Source organism: Triturus cristatus, chromosome 6 (genome assembly GCF_964204655.1).
Source record: "Triturus cristatus chromosome 6, aTriCri1.1, whole genome shotgun sequence".
In the NCBI taxonomy this organism is placed as follows: domain Eukaryota; kingdom Metazoa; phylum Chordata; class Amphibia; order Caudata; family Salamandridae; genus Triturus; species Triturus cristatus.
The window spans coordinates 207,334,291-207,348,981 of record NC_140589.1 but is presented as its reverse complement, the minus strand read 5'-3'; the positions used below and the strand labels follow the sequence as shown (position 1 = coordinate 207,348,981).

Below are 14,691 nucleotides of genomic sequence, written 5' to 3'. Positions count from 1 at the left end.
AACACATCTTAAGCAAAAGAGGTGCTCTCAAATACCTTTCAAAAAGTGGGCTTAACTAAACAAGAGTTTTAAAGCAACAGGAATTACTTATTTAAAATAAACTCGCTCTTTAACATTAAATTCATTCCATAATCATAGAAAAATGTACAAGTTATTTTTTGTTCACAAACTAAGGGGCATATGTACAAGACCCTATCGCCATGGGAACGTCACTTTTTGTGACTTTCCTGTGGCGATAGGGGCCTTGCCTTATGTACAAGGCAGCGTTAAGCCACTTTATTATTATTATTATTATTAATAAGACTTGTATTGCGCAACAAATCATCCCTGGCGGGATCTCTAGGCGCCTTGGTGGCACACTGCCGGTGACCCATGAGACAGTTAGAACATCCATGTTTTAAGCTGTTTCGTAAACTGCACAAGGGTTGTGCAGGCTTGGATCTCGTCTGGTAGTCTATTCCAGTGGTTGGGTGCTAAATGAGAGAAAGCACAACCACAGATTTTAATTTTACTGATTTTCCGGGGACAGCTGTTTCCGATTACTCGATCTTGATTGGTGCACGGGGACGTAGGGTATAAGCTTCTCCCTTAGGTACGCCCGGCCAGTCCCTTGAAGTACTTTAAAAACAAGAGCTTAAAGACTGCTCTCTTCCTAATGGGCAGCCAGTGCAATTGTCGCAAGAGTGGTGATGACGAGGTGCGTACCGGTTTGTTGAGAGCCTGACGCGCTGCTGTATTTTGAACTACTTGCAGCCTTGATGATAGATCTTCCCTCATTCCAACTAATAGTGAATTCCCGTAAACTAGTCTACTGACTAGAAGCGCCTGTATTAGGGTCTTTCTGGCTGCAAGGGGAATCCACGGAAAGATCTTTCTGAACATACGCATTAGTCCAAGGCGTATGCCTGAGACCGTCTTCACATGATTCTCCATAGATCAAGATCAGAGTTTGTTGCACTGATATTGTTGCTATGAAAATCAATAAAAATGATTTCTTTTAAAAAAAAAAATTAAAAAAAAGATCAGAGTTTGTTATCAATAATAATGCCCAGGGTCCTTGCCTGCTTTTTTGGGCTCGGTGCTTCCCCAAGTTCTATAGGCCACCAGTCCGCAGACCACAATTCCTCAGCCTTCCCAGACAAGAGGATCTCCGTTTTGTTGGAGTTAAGCTGAAGGAAGTTCTTACCCATCCATGTGGCTATTTTCAACATACAGGACTTAAACATTGCTTTGGTTACCGCAGGATCCATCTCAATGGGGACTATCACCTGAGTGTCGTCAGCATTCGAGATCGTCTCAAAACCGCAAGATCTAATAATGGCAGCCAGAGGGGCCACATAGACGTTGAACAAGGTAGGACCTAAAATGGAGCCCTGGGGGACCCCCTTGTCCAATAACGTGGTTTGCGACACAAATGTATCCAATTGGACACATTGTGTTCTGTTGGTCAGAAAGCTTTGTAGCCAGGTTAAGGCCATTTCTCTGACATCAATCTCTCGTAGCCTATCCAAAAGGATACTATGAGAGATGGTGTCGAAGGCCACCCTGTCGACAGGTCAAGGAGCACTAACATTGTAGGGATCCCCTTATCCAGTGACATCTTTGTGTCTGTTACTTGCGCCAAGGCAGCTTCGGTGCTATGCCGTGCCCGGAAGCCCGACTGGGAGGGGTCCAGCAGATTATTCTGCTCCAAATATCCTGAGAGTTGTTGATTAATCAATGTCTCCATGACTTTAGAGCAGCAAGGAAGGAGAGAAATCGGTCTATAATTTTGCAGGTCTGCCGGGTCTGCCAGAGCCTTCTTCAGCAGAGGTTTAATTTAATTTAATGGGGAGTGTAGACGTGGCCAAAGATATGTTGCAGACTTCCAAAAACGAGGTAGATATGACCAGAGCTAGTTCTGACATAATAAAAGGCAGAGCTGGATCTAACGGCGAGCCTGATTTAGTGGCTTAACCCTGCCTTGTACATAAGGCACCCTTTCACGCTATGTTTAGCGTGAAAGGGGCGTGCAATGGGTGTTGTTGTGGTCGTTCCACTGCAACACCCATTGTATTTGATGCTGCTTCCTATGTACAAGGGTGACGTACATAGGAGTCAGCACCAAAATTAAGACCAGGGCAACCCTGGTCTTAAGGTGGCGTAACGAGGAGAAATGCATTATTTCTCCTCGTTTTTGCTTTTTCCACGTGTGTTGCCTTGTGCAGCACACATGGAAAAAGCAAAATGCCATGGTTTGTTTATGTACAGGAAGGTGTCCCTTCCTGTACATAAACAAACCTTTTTTTAAATGCCATTTTGTAACCTACATGTGTGCTGCATGAAGCAGCACATATGAAAGTTACAAAATGGCATTTTAGGATTGTTTATTTGCAGGAAGGGACACCTTCCTATACATAACCAATCCTCCCCTGCACACAGACACCCTTGCCCTCTGGTGCAAGGGTGCCTGCTTTGGCGCTAAGTTGTGAAACTTAGCGCCATCGCAGGGGGAGACACAAGGCTGCACCACATTCTTGGAAATATGGTGCAGCCTTGCGTTTCCGAAGTGGCGGAGCGTGTCTTTAAGCCCAGAAGGCTAACAACACGCTCCGCCACTTCGTCATACATATGGCCCTACATTTTTAGGCTTGGCTTTCGACATTCATAGGCCTAATCCATTTGGCGATATGATGTTACGGGCCTGATTTCAAGTTGTACGATACTGGTGGGGTGCAAAATCTACATGCAAAACCAACATTACTGTGCAGTAAAATGCTGGTAGTACCATGTTATTATGAGTTTATATCCCAAGAATGGGGAATACCTGTGCAGACCAGTTTAACTGGGTGTAAATCTGCCCAGTTTTCCATTTTCTGGGAGGATTAACACAAAAAAATGTCCCACCTGTTCTGATCTGGCGGTAAGTTGGACCGGGGAGTAGGTCCTGGATAGTGGCGTAGACAGAGGGGTTGGGACGCTAAGGTGGAAGAGGAAAAAAGGTGTCCTGGCAGTGGGTAGAATGGGCAGGGACACAGGTTTGCCTGATGTTGGAGCCAAAGTCTCAAGTGATTTTATGTTTTCTGCCTGGTAAAATTGTGGGTCTGGTGTTCCCAGATCTGCGAGCCGGAGCGGTAACACTGGCCCACATGTGATTGGGTGGAGCAGTATTCTACACATATTCTACCCCTCCCCCCCCCCCCCCAACTTTTAATCAGGCCCTCAGGGCCAATCTTTATTGTAGGTGGAATTTAAGGCTTTGTGACTGGTGGAGGCGTGTGCGGCATGCTTCTGGAATGGAGTTTAGCTTCATCATTACATTATTCTCAAGGGTTTGATATTTTCATTGGTCTTCATAAAAATTGTTTGGTCACGCAGAGCATTGCCTTAAGAAGCTTCAGAATCTCTTATGTTTGCAATAAACTCTTGTGTCTGCTTTGAAATGTAAACTCTATGAAAGTGTTTGAGAGGAGCAGGACAAATGAAAACCTCTCCAAAATTAAGACTCCACTGTGCAAATGAGGCTCTTTCCACTCTGCTTTTGTTGCGCTACAATTTGATGTTTCAGACGTGGGGTCTAATCACACAAGATGGAACTGATCAGGTAGATATGTGCATGTATGCAAAAAGTTCATAGTATGCCCCTCTCACTGTCTATCATCAGGCTGTCGTCTCTTGTTGAGGGTCCCTCACTCACTTGGTGGTGGGGCCTTTAGCGCTACTTAGATACTGTAAACTGCTTAAATCTCAGCAGGCTGTTGCACTGGATTTTCCCTTCACTTGAGTCGGTTCTAACATCAAGGTGTCTTCAGGTGTATGTGTACTGACAAGTACCTCATTCACTCACTCACTCGAGAAGTATATCAATTCTCTTAACAGTAGACATGTTAAAGGGCGCTGCCAATACCACGGATTGCTTCATATAAATAAAAGGCAAGGGGCTCAATCAGTCATTGCACTTAAAAAATATTACACCACATGCTAACATTAAACAATACGACGCGAAGAACATTAGAATAGTGCATGAAGATCGCATTCAGTTAACATAAACCTTTTCTTTTTATGGCTTGCAGAAAAGCAAACAGGATCACAACACAATGACACATGCATCAACATGCCAGACATACACACAACTCCATAAATAATGGCATTTATAGGCACGCACAGATATATAAATGTACACATACTCAAAAACACGCGCATATTATTTTTAGTAACCCTCTCTCAATAATACTTGCAGCCAGTGTTGCATCTGTCCCCAGTGAATGCTAAAACAGATCATGTCTATACTGAATATGTGTTTGGTATATAAATGGATCTACCAGTGACTAAATATGACATGATCCATACTCGGGCCAACGGTGCATTGACAAAAGGCAGAAGTCAATAAGGATCAAAGTGGAGAGCAAACAAAAATAAATTATCAATGATATGGAGTTTCTCATGGGTGACAAATATGTTCCAAAATATGAAGTGACGATTCCTAACCTTAGAACTCAAAGATACAAAAAATACCTAACCGAAGTCATGAAAAGGACCTGATTTAGAGTTTAGCTACAGGTACTGTGTCACAAATATGAGGTATATCCCGTTCACCTTATTACAAGTGCCATAGGATAAACCACTTTTAATAAGGCGGACGTGATATCCATCATGTCTGAGACAGAGTAACCTGCCCACCAATCTGTAAATCGGTAAACTGCTACGGATGGTGAATGCTACACTGGTAAGAAATTTTATTTTTGACTACCACCAGCATCCACTCCATAATTGTGGTTGGAAAGGTTATGGTTTAACAGGGTGACACTATTCAATGTGGTGGTGTAGGGTGGATGTTTCCTGGATCGGGAAAGGGCTATCTGTAATCAATACTCAGTATACAATATGCAGGTGATGTACCCTTCTATGATATATATTTTTTCAAGAAGTTTTTTGTTCTTAGAATGAGAGTTTGTTCTTGTGATCCCATGTAAAGAGAATACAATAGAATTAATTGAAAGTTACATAATTTTCAATTTATATTCACAATCTGTATGCACCACCCAATACATTTAATCTATCTTTAACACATCATATTCGAATATCAATAAGGTGCAGCGTAAAAGTTGACATTTAGACATCCGTTATGTACATCTTAGAATTAAACTTTTCAGTTTGTCTAATGGACACTGTAATGCTTTCTTGTGCCTTATACTTTACTAAAGGTCAAGGCAGAAAGCGGTACTAGTGTTTGGTTTATGGGGACACTATAAACTGAAGGCCTAATATTTAATAAAAAGGGTTGCATTTATGACACATATTTCAAAATATCTACCTAAATAACTATTTACTAATTACTAACTTTATTTCTGTGTTCTGAAGGACACCAAGTTAAAATAATTGTTTCCGCTAGTGACATCTCAATTACTTTCTTTACATGCCGTTGGATTTGTTGTGACAGGAATAATGACATACTCATGCTGTGGCAGGGCTCCTCAACCAGCTACCAAGGTTTCTGTGAGTGGATCAACACACTGAACCCATATCTTAGGTTTAGTAAGAATACCTCTGCCACAGAACCTCTCCCACCTGTACTCATACTACTCTCTACACACATGCCCCTCCACCCTTCCGACTACACTGAGAAAAAGAAAAGACCTCCGGCAAAGAGCCCCCTTACAGGGCCCGTTGGGCATTGCAGCACTGGCCCAACGAGGAGCTGCCCATGATGAAGCATGACATCTCTTGGGGTGTGTGAGGGCCCTTGCTCCAAAAAGGAGCTACTCCCTCTCTATCCTTCTTCCTTTTGACACCTGGAACATCCACCCACAGGGTCCCTCCGCCTGATTGTCTCCACTAGGAACTGCGTACTCCTGTTCTTGCCAATGGTGCAAATAAGCCATTGTGATTGGGTAGCCATTGTAGTTGAAACCCACTCCACCCTCCACCTCAACAAGGAGAAAAACATTACTTTTTGGTAGTTTTTTTAAGAGTACAAAAGATTAAGGGCTTCATTAAACTAAGGTGGAGGTGACAGCAGAAACGACTTTGCCACTTCGGCCTCAGTCAGCATTTCTTTTCTGGAGCTGGCCGATATGATGTCTGCCATTGTTCTCAAGTGTTTCCTATCTTAATGAGAGGAGCTGCTTGATGAAAAAGACCAGGTATGGCTCGGCTTCCATGCCTCAGCGGTATTGCGGTCCTGGTGGCACCTTTCTTTTTTTCTAAAAACAGACCCTAAAAGCGGGGTCTTCTCTGACACACTGGAACTTTTCTCCCAATGGAATTTAAATATTTGAGCATGTTTTCGTATCTGGGGACATCTATGATATGCATAGTGACTCCAAACAGAAAAAAGCCAGTGACGCTGACTCTGGAGGGGCTGTCCTAAGCAGATCATCCACTTCAAAAGTATTTTTGTCAGCTCTGGATTTTGATCATGGTTTTCCCAAAGGCAGACGAGATAGAAAAATTACTACAGCAGCTCTCTAAGCAAGAGTGGACGGGCCTGCATCCAGCTGGCCTTCCTTTTACTACCCACGTCTAAGTGAGGTCCAAAGTCAGCAACATTCCCAGAGGCCACATTTTCAATAACATCGAACATAGAGCCACGTGTACAAAGCTTTATGCCTGTCGCTACTGCAACAAACCCTTTTCACATGTACCAAACCCTATTTTGCGATTCGGTAAGCTATTACCGATTCGTAAAATAGGTTAGCATTTTGGTATTAGGAAGGGGCATGTTAAGGTTGTCCCTTCCTAATAGCAACTCGCAAGGGTATGTAAGAATGTTTCGCCACCGGGTTACGGTTGTAAAACATTCACATTTTTCCACCAACTTCAAGTTGGTGGTAACCCATTCGCAAATAGGACAGGATCCCCAAGGCACCCCTTCCCCTTTGTGAATGTATGCAGAAATTTTTTTTAAGAGCAGGCCGTGGTCCCACGGACCACAGCCTGCTCTTAAAAAATGAAAATAAAACCTTTCATTTTTGTTTTTTAACCTTACCTGTTTTCCGGCATATGAAAAAAAAAGTTCCTTTTTTTAAAGCAAACATAGACATGGTGGTCTGCTGTCCCCAGCGGCCACCATCCCTGTGTTTTATAGCAATTTCCAGTGGGTCGCAAACAGCGACCTATATCATGAATATCGATGAGGTAGGTCAATTGCGACCCACTGGTTATCGCAAACAGTGTAAACTCACTGTAGTACATAGCTGTTTGTGATTTCCTAATAGCGAATCACAAAAATTAGCTATTAGGAAATCGCAAACGGGAGTCTTTGTACATGTGGTCCATACTCTGTTATATGAACATTTATCACAATTCCTGATTAGATTTTTCTGCAAATACCAAAGTTCCTAAGTTCCAATAATTTTTACTTTTCTAAGATCTGTCTGTAATAATTAAACCAGACAATAACATAACTCTTCTTTAAATTACTAGACAAAGGCCAGGACATTGCCTTCTGCGCTATACCCTTTGGTTCCTGAATTAAGCAGACGTCACTAACATATTTGAAGAAACTGCAGTTCACCTGAGCAGTCTAAATATTTATTTACCGCGTTGTCATCCACAGCACAGCTCTGCAGACTTGCATTTCTGAAAGATCAACTGATCCTCAAAAAGAGCTGTGAAATGGCGCCATGAAGGAGCAGCAGTGCATGGGATTTCATTTTGGAATCTTCAAAAGCGCGAGTTCATTTCTGTTCTGATTAAGACCTGGAGATCTCTAAAATGGGAAGGAAGACGTCCTTTGAAGTCAGATATGATGCAGGACAAAAGCCAGCACACAGCACATTGAGTCTCTCAGGAGGCCACCCACATTGCCACTGTAGTCAGATGACTTTGCTGTCACATCCTGAAGCCATTTCCAGAACGTGCGTGAGTTTGTATTCCATTTAAAAAGGATGGGATATATTGGGAACACACATGTGGAAACACTTTCAGGGAATCAGTTTCCATGAACTGCATAAGGAGCCAAGTGGCTTCAGATGTGGTTGCATGCCTGAGATTAGCCAACAAAAAGAACAAATCCGCCCTTTCAGCCCTTGTTGCAACTTCGGAAAAATTAAAAGCTGTTAATGAGTTCTGGCTACCAAAGCAAAGTGCCACAGACAAGACACGGACGCTTTCCTAAATATACTAACCTTATTAATGATATTAAAACCCGAGGTGCGTCCTAGGGCCTCGGTTTTGGCCTTTGGTAGCCTGAAGTGCCCTATAAGCTGAATACATCATGTAGCTATAAGGATAGGGCGCCTGATTCACGAATATGCGAGGAGAGCTATGACTCATCACAACACTGTGAGTGCATTTTTCCTGCACATAGATTCTTATTCACAAAAGGACCAGAATGCTGAGACCTGTAGTGCAAATGCTGTCATGCCTTTTGCGGCAGCCATCCACGAAGATGGAACGCTGGAAGGCTGGGTAGGTTGTAGAATAAACTGCAAGGATGTGGGGAGAACATATATTTTCATTATAGTGAAACACTGTTATCGGTAAGTAGCTTGCCTTCTTCCAAATTGAATCCTTCTCAGGTTAATATAAGAGGTTTTGGCTGACAGGCATTTGCACAAGTTTTGGGGGAGCATGGCTTCACGGAGGAACCACGTATCTGAAAAAAATGGAAGAGAGGTCTGACTCATGTTCATTTCCAGCCCTGAAGAAGTGTAGGGTCACACACCCAATGACGAAACATGTGTTGGCTGGCTGTGAAGTGATACACCATTAAATCGGCACCCCAAGCAAGAACACTCTGTCGTCATTTCTAAATAACGTTTACCTTGAAGCTGTATTGACTGCTTTGTGTGTGCACAGGAACTGTTGTTATAGAGGTCTGACCCACTTCTTGCCCATCTGATTTAGCACCTATATCAAGACAAAGTCTGATTTGCAAATGGCAGTTCACAGATCTCTGTTTATGGCGAATTGGCTAGTAAGAGCTGCACACACAAAACTATCCATCAGGAAATGGTTTGTTTGAACCGCCTGGTCTTCAGGATGATTTGCATAAATGACAGCTGGTGCTTAAATGATTTGATGGACCCTGAATTTTAATGCCCTTTTCATATTTGGTAAGTGTTTTGTCAGCTGATATATAGGCTGTCAAAAACTAACTGTATGAATAGCTATGTTAGATGTGTCCTAAGCACTGCCTTACCACTATAAAAAGAGATGAAGGGGTCCTTCTGTCAATAAGGTGTGGATGTCATTTACTCTAGTACAGGGATCTCCAGCCTCTTGTGTAATAAGAGCTACTTATGTTCAATTAAAATCATTGAGAGCTACTGTTATTATTAGTGTTGTAATAATGATCACATCAGACAAGACTACATTAGTGCCCACCATATGCAAGAATACCAGCATTGATCACCTCAGTGCATCAGGGAGGCTTGCCAGCAGTAATGTAAAAAAGGCTTTGTCTGTTCGGAATGCCTCTACGAAGGTTATTCCTGCCAGCACAGTGCAGTGGCTCCGGCACAAAAGTAATAATATGAGTAATAAGTCTCCCCACATGATTTATCACTCACAAATCAGCTTTGGATATATTTTGGAAATTCAGCCATTTTTCTTCAAACATCAGCATATGAATTCTGAACAAACAAGCATTTTCGTCTTGAATAGACAATTTGGCATACATATATTAATTCCACCAAGCAAAAGGTTCCAAGTGAGTAGGCTGGGATGCACACGGGAGAGCGATCTGAAAGTAGTTGACGAGTAACCAGCAGCTTGCAAGCTACAGAAACCTGCTCTAGCAGCTCTTTCTACCATGAAAGTGACTTTCTATGAAAGAGCCTTGATCTCCTAGCTACAGCAGGTCTTAATTAGCTCTTTGGCCCAGGGCTCAGAAGCTGATATTTAGAAAGTTGAAAATATCTGTATAAGACCTTCCACAAAATTATGTATCATGCATTTTACCAAATAAGATCTTTAAGCTTTTATGCCTATGAATTGTGCATTTATGGAAGAAAAGGTAAGATGCAACTCGAAGAGTAACAAACATAGAGCCACTACCTGCCCAGCACAGCACACCACAGCACATGCAATTAACACATTTCATGAAAGAGAAAGATCATTTTCCATTTAAGTCAAAGGGGAGCTAACAGATTTCCTCCTAGCTTTTCTGAAATCATCAATTATTCTTGAGGCAAGTTGCAATGGACATATTTCAGGATCACTGATGGCAAGTGATGCATTCAGCATGTGGAAGGTGATTGCGAAAACCTGCCCTCTTTTTTCAGTCACAGATCAAATTTGCAATATAGGCGATAACATGGTGATATTGACATTGTCTTTAAATTAGTATGCCACAAGTGCCTGGACCATGACACAACTATATAAGAATCACAGTATTTTATATCTTTCAACTGTAGTAATATGTCTAGCCATATGCCTCAATTCTCCTTGGAATCAACAACAGAGCTCACATAATTTAGATTAAGTTATACAGAGGGCATTGCTCAGTGACCCTTTTTGCTCCCACCGAAGTCCCTGAATTAGCTGTTTTCTATCTTTGCAAAAAATGTATAGCTGTAGCTTGAGAGGAAGGAAATGATGGCCATGTGTATCTCCCACTGAGGATCTGTTTGAATGATCTCACTTGGCACTTTTACCCCTTGATTCACAGAGCCTTCAAACGTGTTGCCCATCGTGGTAAGACTCAGGCACTGAAGCCTCATACTTTAGTCGGGCTGAGCTCAGCTTCGACGCAGTTATGTGAAAATATTTTTGTAGCTCTGGCCAGTGACCTTTTAACAAGTACTCTTCCACGTGTGCCTTTACTGTGCTGGGTACAGTGTCCATGACCTTGGACAGGGGATCTGGTCGTAGAGCAGGACATGTTTTTCTGTTTTTTCACCACTTAAGGGAATGAAGCCACTTTGCTGAGACCATCAAAAGTCTTTCTAATCTCTTGTGACTGACATAGCTGATTTGCTGGACTTCTCTAGACAACTTCCACCTGGAAGAAAGTGTTGTGCTTAAGAGAAATACATGATATTGGGAGCTCCATGACGGGCTGTTTGTAAATCTTTGCAAGCCTTGCATCGTAAAAAAAAGCTAGCATACCTGCAATCAGAAAAGATAAGGGAGAACATTCCATGGTAAGATTAGGTGAACAGGAACATTAGTAAATAAAGACACTGAAGAGAAATTCCTCATGCTGCATGAAAAAAAGAAAATTACTCCATACCAAAGAATTATACGATTTGCCATAAAAGGATGGGGGTATTTCTGGTCGACATAGGCTACCTATCCATTACAGCATAAAAGAAAAGGAATATTTATAATAAGAGAGGAATGATCATTACTATTATTTGGTAACTGAAATGACCACTAAGAACTGGAGAGTTTCTTGAAGTTTATAAATAATTTTTAAAAAAAGATGAAGATGAATACCCTTGGACCCCTTATGGTTGAAGTAAACACAAATATAGCTGGTGGGGCAGAAGATGAGAAAGATTGTTTGTTGATTTATATGTAAGCCTTCTAACTGAAACATCACAAAAGAGATATAAAGATTGATTGCCACTACTGGAAAGAAATTAGGGAGACATCGTGAGTAAACTGTTAGGAATAAATCAGCAACACCACACAACAGGCATTTAAGAGTTATTTTGGATGGTGATTTTGTTCCTGTAGACTTAACTTCTGAAAAATAAATCAAATCTACATCAACACTTTATTGGTGTTAAGGCATATTTGATGCACATAAAATTGGGATCAGAACTGGCAAATACAGACATATAAGTGTAACAAACATTTTAGGAAAATATTGGAGCTCTTAAGTAAGCAAAACATCGCGGAGGACTTAAACTGTAAAGGATTCAATGTTCGAACACGAGCATGCATTTAAGGATGGTAGTCCGAACAAATGACGCAATGAGGTACTTAAATATGTCAGGCAAAAATAATGTTATAGGAAAAAGGTCAGTCTAGAAAGTGAATAGAAGTTATAAATAGTGTGCATTCTGAGTATCGCAGTCTGAATATTGATGGTAATATATATCGAGGACAACATTTTAAAAGAAATATCATGAGGTAAATAAGTCTAGTTTTTCTATACCTAACTCCACATAAATGTATTTAAGCAGTACTTACATATTCAGGGTACACGGAGAAGGAGTTAGGAATAGTAACTCTATACTTGTCCCTCAATATTCTGTCCTTGTTTTGAATCTCGATATTCTTTGTGTCGATATTCAGTAGTACAATCGTTATAGATGTAAGCTTTGCAAATGGCATTTGATTCATAAATGTACTTTAAGTTGCATGAAATTGTGAAATTTAGATAGAGATCAAATGTTTAAAGCAACAATATTTTTAAAGAAAGATTAAATTATTACCAACAAGGGGACTAATTCACAATCAAAGAAATTGTTCTTGTAGATTAAATTACATTTTTGGAGCACGTTTTTGGAATTTACAGAGTTCGTGGATTACTGCTGGGAAGATGCTACTATTTCAGCGTAAATTGAGTTCTCATTTGTGTTAACAATTACAGCTTCAATACCCTTAAAAAGGTTTAAGAACACCCATAAATTAACTCGTTTGCAGGTGTGTCCATCATGAAACGCCCACACCCTGCCCTTGTTAGCAGGTAACTCACAAGTAAAATTAAATCAGGCTGGGTTATGTGTCTTTAGGTACGCGCAGCATCAAGGGAAGATAAACTGGCTCCCAAGTTTAGGCAGAGTTAATGTAAAGTAAGCCAAAGGTAAACATCAAGACATTTGACACTAAAAGTCAGGAGAAGGATATGCTTGTTAATCACAAGCTAAACATGAGCACATTAAAGTATGTAAAAGAGGCTATAAAATCCCATTGCCAGGCCTTTACCAAGACTTCAACAGGGATTTTGGAGAGTCAAAAAAGTACTAATATTGGTGCCGAAGAGCGGGATCCGACTGCATTCAGGGCAGAGAAAAAAACAAATGCATGCTAAGGAAAAAACATTATTTATTCAACATGTGCTGCTTAAATGAAGTTTTCGTTCCACAATAGAATTTCAGGGAACTGTTCCATTTCATTGACAGACGGCTTGGCTTACATATTCTGCAGCTTTTTATTTCTGCTCTACATCTAAATACAACAATTCCAGTCTCCCCATGTTAGATCACATACTGCCCATCACTACCATTTGACATCAGTATTAACTTATAAACGACTGAAGAAATCTGCCACATCTGAAAGCACCGGTCTGTCTTGCATTGTCACCTGCCCTGCTTATCCGGACTGTGCTTCTCTTCAGGCTTATGGATGTATTCATTTCAAAATAAAATTTTAAGATATGAAATCTTGGTCTAAATGCCGAAAAAACAATAGGAAGAGTGTTTAGAGAAGCATATTATATAGTGGTGATGGCACATTCCCTCTGGCTATTTATGCACCACATACCTCAATTAAATTAACATTTTTGCATGTATGAGCGCTGTATGTGGTCAAGGGAAAGCTTAAAGCCAGGAATAATAAGAGAGGAAGCTGAGTTGTGGACACCTAATGAATTGTGATATAGTTTTCTTTAAAGAGGTGAGTCTTCAACTCTTTCCTGAATAGGAGCAGCGTTTCAGTGGTTCACATGGATACGGGGATGTTGTTTCAGATCTTGGGTGCATAGATGACAAAGGCCTCCTGTCTTGTTTTTTCCTTTCTTACACTTCTTAGTCTGCAGACTGATTGTGTCCTGGCTGAGGCTGTGCTGAGAATTTACTTCCTAATCCAACTCCGATAAATCATATTGCTTCTTTCCATGAAAAATATTAATGTAACAGGGAACATGATGGTCTCTCTTCTAACTAAGTAAGGTGGAGATGGCCCAAAGGCCTTCTCCGAGACATCTAAAGCAAAATTGCATTGGGAAATAATAGATCGTTATTATATTTGCTTACCAAGAAAATTGGGGACTTCTCCTAGTGTGAGGATGCAGGACGCAAATAGAGAAAGTGTGGATTTGTTGGGATTTTAAAAAGTCTGAAAGCTTTAAAAATATTGATGATGACATTTGTATGCAAGGCTTCTCAGTGATGAGTTCATCAACCTCTGAGTTAGAAGATCTTTAGCCTTGCTACAAGTCAGGCGTGCCGATCTGTTGAATCCGTATTCAACAGATGATTACGGCATAATATTCAAGATAACAACTTGGTTTTAAACTACCATTTCATACCAAACGTTTGCCACTTCAAAGCATTGTAAATTTGTTAAGTAGTACGCAATGTAATGGTACTCCGTTTAACAACCTCGGAAGCATGGGAAGCTGATTTGCCCGGATTTGAACTTGTGACCTGCAGATCATAAGATATATCAGCAGCAAGTGTCCAACTCACTGAGCCATCCTACTGACTTAATTTACCAGTCCCCTTTAATTCAAGTACCCTTTTATTCCATAGTTAAGGTTCAGCATTATTTCATTAAACCTACTTCATTTAACCTCAAAGCAATATGCTGTATTATGTGTGGCAAACAGGCACCTCAGGGTACTGGTGTTTATTAGGGGATACGTTTGGAGTGGCTCTAATGTAATGAGAGTGATATACTTGACAGCCACTGAGTTACTGGCACTGATGGCGGTTCTACTTAGGGTGTTGGGATTAGTATTCTTGGGCTTGGGCACTGCCATTCACTAGCACTTGAAAACCATTCCATGAGGGAAACAATGATTTTTGAGAAAAGGTATTAGCGTTGGTATCACCGTCAGATATTATATCAGGGCACTAGAACATGTATATT

At 41.0% G+C, this 14,691-nt stretch overlaps 1 protein-coding gene across 4 annotated transcripts in view; it reads right to left on the bottom strand.

Annotated features, from left to right (window-relative positions):
• The window catches only part of RUNX2 (RUNX family transcription factor 2), a 305,508-nt gene that overhangs the window by 4,344 nt on the left and 286,473 nt on the right, over positions 1-14,691 (bottom strand). The gene's annotated exons all lie outside the window — the stretch shown is intronic.